Raw genomic sequence first — 7,267 nt, forward strand, 5'->3', positions numbered from 1 at the left:
AGTGATTGCCAAACACATGAAAGAACACACATTGGGAGGAAAGCCTATGCATATAGGCAATGTGGAAAAATTTTCAATATACAGTTATTGGAAAATATATGAAAAGATTCACCAACAGAGAAATTAAGGAAAACATGCCCTTCATAATAACATAAAATGAAAGATTTAGGAGTCAATACAACACAGGAAGTAAAAGATCTATACACTGAAAATTACAGTTTCCTTAAAAAGGAGACCAAAGAGAATATCAGAAATTGGAAAGATATCCCTTCGTCATAGATAGTAAGAACCAACAAAGTGAAAAATGGCCACATTTCTAACATTGTTATACAGATTAAAGGACATCTCAATCAAAATACCACTAGCGTACCTCAAAGAAACAGAGAAAGCATTCCAAAAATTAACTTGGAAACAGAAGAGGCATACAATAGCAAAAGTGATTTGGGCAACAAAGGCAAGGCAAGAGGCATCACAACCCTTGACTTGAAATTATCCTGCAAAGCTACTGCAATCAAGTCGGCATGGCACTGGTAAAAAACAGACCTGGATCAGTGGAACAGACTAAGATACAGACAAATCCAAACACCTTCTGCTACCTTATCTTTCACAAAGAGGCCAAATATGTTCACTGGAAGAAAGAGAGCCTATTGAGTAAATGGTGCTGGAAAAACTGGCTTTCCACTTGCTGAGCACAGATGGCTCACCATGGAGCTTGCACTGAGCTAGGTTTTCTTCTTTACTACTTCAAAGGGTAATTAATGAAAAACAAGAGATACTGAATGTGTGTCATGAGTGGGATAAACAGTGAACATGTGTGACAGTTTCCTGAGAAGAATGTCTTTGTGTTTGCAGGTGTCCAGGCTGAGGTGAAGCTGGTGGTGTCCAGGTTTGGTGCAGGTTCGGGGTCCCTGAGACTCTCCTGAGCATTCTCTTGATTCAACTTCAGTAGCTATGACATGAACTGTCTCCACCAGGCTCCAGGGAAGGGGATGGAGTGGATCCCAGTAATCAGTAGCAGTTGTGATACCATATACTACGCAGACTCCGGTGAAAGGTCGATTCACCATCTCCAAAGACAATGACCAGAATAAGTTGTACCTGCAAATGGACAACGTGAGAACCAAGCACACGGTGGAGTATTACTGTAGGACAGACGCAGTGAGGGAAAAGTGTGAGCCGGTCGTAAACCTCCATGCAGGGGCACTTAAAATCAGCAGGGGGCGCTCGGGACACAGACAGCGCAGAGTCTATGCCAAGAGTACCTGTATTTAAATGTTTTATTCTTTTAGGTTGGCATTATGATTTTTTTGTTTGTTTGTTTGTTTGTTTCCACACGGGAATCGAACTCACGACCTTGGGCTTGCCAGGCAGGCTCTGTGCCGCTGAGCTAAATGCCCAGCCCCATTATGACATTTTAAAAAGTAATTCTATGGGGTAAAAGAAACAGTAAAGAAACAAAGAATTAAAATCCAATCCACGTGAAATCCCAACTCAAACCCAAAATGATTGATTCATTGTCTAAATAAAACCCCCAAATCACATGAAATCGTTAGCAATTTTCCATTATGGAAACTGTGAAGTTTGCACTTTGTATCCATTGCTCAATGAAGAAAAATTTTTTGAATGTTTTCTGACATAATATAAAACAATTTTAAAAATGCAATATAAACTTGTAAGAATGGCTGCAAATACACGATCTCTCATAGGCAATAGCTTGGTTATGGTACATACAGAACATGAAACTATTAAGGTAGTAAGGAATAGACAAAAATGCCTATAGGCTGTATGATAACATATAAGTGACATTCCAATCTATCCACGTAAAAAAATCACATAATACTGTCAGAAAGTGGTCTTAAAACTACACACTATAATAAGAAGTTAATTCTATAAAAATGATGATACTCAGATCCAAGGCATTCAGAAATTTCAATAGTCATGAATCTTTTCAGTTGATTCCAAAATTTATCAATTAGGCTTTCAAATGTTTGTTCTGAGCCAACTTTACTGATAAATGTCACACATTCTGTATTTCATATATTTACTTTCTTCCCCATAAAAGATCACTGATAAACATCTAAAAATGTCCAAGTCTAACAGAGTTGAATGACACTGAATCAAATACTTGTATCATTTATAATTATCACTTCATGTGTTTGAATGTCAATACTTTATTCAATCAAAGACATAAAAATTAAAATGACACAGCACATATCGCAAATAAATCAAAACAACTGTATGTGTAACAGAAAGACAAAACAGTGACACCTTAAATCGAAGCTAGCTGAGTACAAAATGACTGTGTATTGCTTAGTAAATCAACAAAAACTGTTCCAGCTGAGAAAAGATAATGAAGGTGCCCACTGAGCTTCCTGCTGACCTTGACTGACCTTGAGCATGAGGTTGTGACGGTGTGAGTGAGCAAACTAGTAGATGAGCTGGAAGTCGACAGCCACCTGAGATTCGCCGCATCTGGCACTGAATAGTTAATTCTGATTTCCTGAAGTGTTTAGCTGTACTCTTTGCACACAAATTGTTTCAACTACAAAACTGAACTTCATGAGGAACTGGAAGCTAAAACTGAAATGTGAGCCAGGCATGGTGGCGCACACCTGTAATCCCAGCACTCTGGAGGCTGAGGCAGGAGGATTGATGTGAGTTCGAGACCAGCCTGAGCTGCAAAGTGAGCTCAAGGCCAGCCTCAACTGCATAGCAAGATCCTGTCTCAAAAAAGACAAAAAAAAAAAAAAAAAACAACCCTGAAATGTGGTTGAGTATTTACATACACATTGATGCTAGATTTTTACATTCTTTTAAATTTGAAATGGAGTACAAAAATGATGTGTATGCAGACAACAGACTGTACGATTCTCTGGCATGATATCATGAAGCTTCATTCTAGTAGTATGGGAAGATTTACAGGACCAAATATATGAGATGTTCTTACTACACTTGAGCTCATATCTCACAGGTCTGTTGTGCTTCTTGATCTATATGCACATCTGCAAAGCATACAGAACGTCCAAAATTGTTTACTCCATATGTATATGACTATGAGAAAACTAGTAAGTTTTTTCACAACACAAACACATAGTGAGAAATCATATCATTTTTTTTATGAATATTGCAAAATATCTCCCAGGACACTGTCATGTACACTGTATGTTCCCTATCTGAGGGTTTCACAATACAGGATTCTATGTAGCAGGAGGTCCAGGCCAGCCTGGACCCTGCAGCTCTGCAGAGGAGCCCAGCTCTGGATGCCAGGTGTGCCCACTGGGGGATCACGACTGAACACAAGGGTCACACCATGGAGTTGCAATGAGCTGAGTTTTCCTTCTTGGTGTTTTAAAAAGTAATTCATGGAGAACAAGCAATCCTGAGAGTGTGAGTGGACATGGTTGGGATAAACAGTGCACCTGTGTGGCAGTTTCCTGTAGAGGATATCTCTGTGTTTGCAGGTGTCCACTGTAAGGTGCAGCTGGTACAGTCCAGGAGAGCAGGCTTGGTGCAGCCTGGGGCATCCATGAGACTTTCCCATGCAGCCACTGGATCCACCTTCAGTGATTACTGGTTCAACTCGGTCCAGAAGCTCCAGGGAATGGGCTACAGTGGGTCTCACACATTAATTATGGTGATGAAAGCCAACCCTACCCAGAATCTGTGAAAGGCTGATTCACTACCTCCAGAGACAACACGAAGAACACCCTGTGTCTGAAAATGAACAGCCTGAGATCCAAGGACAAAACCATACATTGCCATGCAAGACACACAGTGAGGGGACATCAGTGTGAATGTAGACACAAAGCTTCCTGTAGGAACACCCAGGACCAGCACACAGCATGTGCGTCACAGAAAGAGCTCAGAGTCTACCTCAAGAGAAGATTTAGAAGAAGGTGAAAGGTACTTTCCTTCCAGGATCCAGATCTTTTTCTCTAAATAATAGTTATTCCCAGATATTCCAATTTCATGTCCTTACATTGGAAGTCTGTCAGTTAGGCATGATTGTCTAGAATTTATCCTTCTTTATAGCTGAGTAGTAGTCCATTATGTACAAATACCGTATTTTCTTTGTCCATTCATCTGTTGTTGGTATGCTGGCTGCTTCCAAGATTAAGCTATTATGAATTGTGTTGCTATAAACATTTCCATACCTGTAGTATGATTTTTTTTTTTTTTTTAGCTCTTTGGCATATATACCTAGCAGGGGACTAGCTGGGTCATATGACATTTCTAATTTTAGTTCTTTGAAGAATATCCACATGGATTTTTTTTAGGAACTCAACAATAGTTGTTATATTGAATATTGTTATCTTCAAAGTAGTTGTCCAGATTACTAGATATAGGCATACAAAACTGATCAAAAATTAAGCATTAAGGGGCTGGGGATTTAGCTCAGCAGCAAAAGTGCCTGCCTGGCAAGCGCAAGGTTGTGAGTTCGGTTCCGGTACCGGAGGGGGAAAAAAAAATTAAGCATCAAATGTTTCAATCAACCAATAGGAATTAATGGTGTAAAAATCTTAGCTATCTTGTGAAAGGGAAAGAGACTGCTGAAAAGAAAGAACAACTGGGGTGAGAGAAAGGAGAAAAATAAGGAATTATTTTTCCTTATTTAAGAAAATAAAACTTAAGAAATAAGGAAATAAATAATTTCCTTAAAGCAAGGAAAAAAGTAATTTCCTTACTTAAGAAATAAGGAAAAAAGTAATTTCCTTACTTAAGAAATAAGAAAATATATTCTTCTAGTTTACATCCCCAGTGACAATGTAGGAGGATTCATAGAAAGGAAAGTTCATGTGAAGCAGCATGAGGATGATCACGAGCTGCCTGATGACAGGATGCAGGAGGGAAGCAGCAGGGAGGGAGGACTGCAGAGGAGCCACAGGACACACTACAGGATGACACGTGTGCTCCCTGCTTTGGGTGTGGTTGTGCAAGTGTCCGTGTGTGTTAATACTTCTCAGGTGCACATGTTACATATGGACAGTTTAAATCTCATACCTGGTGAAGCTTTTACAAATAAACAATAGATGAAAACAGAAGAAGAGTGAGAGGGATGATGACAGCTGAAAATGAGAGCACCACTAATGGGCACCAAGATGAACACTGATTCTGTTTCCTTGCAGCAAATAGCAGAAGGCAACAAAGTCACAAATGTTCTCACTGCAGGATGATTGTATATAAACCTCAACAGGTGTTTCTCTCTCTGTCCAGGAGCTGGATCAGGAAGCAGTTTAAAACTTAGGAGAGCATAGGGCTAGACAATGGACATAAACTTGTAAGACATGGTAGATAATACAACAGTTTGTGACTTTTTCATTATTTTACATGATTACAAAGTAAGCAGCATCAATTACAATACCCCTGATCTGTGTACATGCACAAATGTGAAAGGAGATCAATATAGAATAAGATTTAATCATATAATGGGGTATTATTTTTTTCTTGAATCTTGCCATTGTTACCAATCTTTCTCAGTACACTCACAAACGAGCTGCTATTTGTGATACCCTCTCTGAGACATATAACTCCAGAGGTGTCTATATAGTGGGAGGATATGCAAATAGGACGTCCTGCTGCTGCTGAAAATCACCACAGCCCTGACCCTGCAGCTCTGGGGAGGATCCCAGCCCTGGATGCCCAGCTGTTCCCACTCGGTGCTCAGGACTGAACACAGACGGCTCACCATGGAGTTTACAAAGATGTGGGTTTTCTTTCTTGCTGTTTTAAAAGGTAATTCATGAAAAACAAGAGATACTCAGTGTGTGAATAGACATTACTGCCATAAACAGTGAACCTGTGTAACATTTTCCTGAGCAAGATGTCGCTGTATTTGCAGGTATCCAGGCTGAGATGCAGCTGGTGGAGTCCGGGGAAGGAGTGGAGGCTTGGTGAAGCCTGGGGGCTCCCTGAGACTCTCCTGTGCAGCCTCAGGATTCGCCTTCAGCGGCTACTGGATGAGCTGGATCCGCCAGGCTCCAGGGAAGGGGCTGGAGTGGATCTCATACATCAGTGGTGATAGTAGCAGTATAAACTACGCAGACTCCGTGAAGGGGCGATTCACCACCTCCAGAGACAACAGCAAAAACACGCTATATCTACAAATGGACGACCTGAGAACCGAGGACACGGCCATGTATTACTGTACCAGAGACACAGTGAGGGTATGTTCATGTAAGCTCAGACACAAACCTCCCTGCAGGGGTGTCACGACCAGCAGGGGGCGATGAGGATCCACGGAGCACAAGGAAGGGCCCCAGGGCAGGTGCAGAGGAAGCTAGGGATCGACTGCTTCCTGTTGGCCTCTGGGGTTTCCTCTCTGTCTTAATATCACATAACCGGAACAGACCCGAAATACACAGGTTTCAGACGACTTATGAAGTATTCAAGATACAACTAAAATTACATATATTTGTTTTTCTTTCATATGAATTTTCTTAAAAGGGCAGTAAACCTCAAAATAACTTGTACATTTTGAGAAGTTAAGTTTCCCATGACTATCAAATTATCATTATCTAAGCATGAAATAGTTTTCTCATTATGAGGAGCGATTGTCTATCGCAGGAATAAACGTTTCAGATTAAGAAACTGTATTATTCCTGTCCCTCTCCACATGGTCTGCGAACACACAGCTCTGTCCTCTCCTTGGCCACCTAAGGAGACCTGACGCCCAAGCTCAGCTCCAGCACCATGTGGAACCCTGCACTCGGGGAGGAGAAAGAGGGGCAGCTGGACAGGACCCAGAGCAGAGTCCGGGGACCTTGCGGATCTCTTTCTGCCCATGCTAGCTTGCCAGAATTTTATTTATGTAACTTCGAAATTAGGAATTTATAAAATAAACTTTACCATTGTTCTTCTTTAGCTCCTCATCGCTCTCAGAAACACACATGCACAGATTTCAAGCTATATATCAGCATAACAATAGATAATATTTCAGATAAAATGTCCTGTTTCATAATATTCATTTTTCTTTCCTAAACTGATTCTCAAATTCCTGCCTTTATATATTTTTATTTTATGTCACTTCATTCTGTATTTCTTAGTCACATATTTTTCCTAAATTTTTATAAACTGGTCAGATATGCCTTTATTCTTAATAATATTATTTTTCTTATTATGGTGTTCTGTGAAGCAAGTGTACCCTAAACAGAAGGAAGTTATTTGAAACAATCCCCACACATGCAGACTTCTTCAAAGCAGAGCTGAGGTGATGTCTTCACACATGGATGTCACACATATCCCTCAGACATGGCTATGGGTCTCATGG

The 7,267-nt window shown here is 40.5% G+C and overlaps 1 pseudogene; it reads left to right on the forward strand.

The window, feature by feature from the left end:
- The first annotated feature begins 927 nt into the window (after positions 1-927).
- LOC102026366 lies at positions 928-6,989 on the forward strand (annotated as a pseudogene).
- Positions 6,990-7,267: the final 278 nt, after the last annotated feature.

Source organism: Chinchilla lanigera, unplaced genomic scaffold (assembly GCF_000276665.1).
Source record: "Chinchilla lanigera isolate Chin_1 unplaced genomic scaffold, ChiLan1.0 scaffold00168, whole genome shotgun sequence".
Taxonomy (NCBI): domain Eukaryota; kingdom Metazoa; phylum Chordata; class Mammalia; order Rodentia; family Chinchillidae; genus Chinchilla; species Chinchilla lanigera.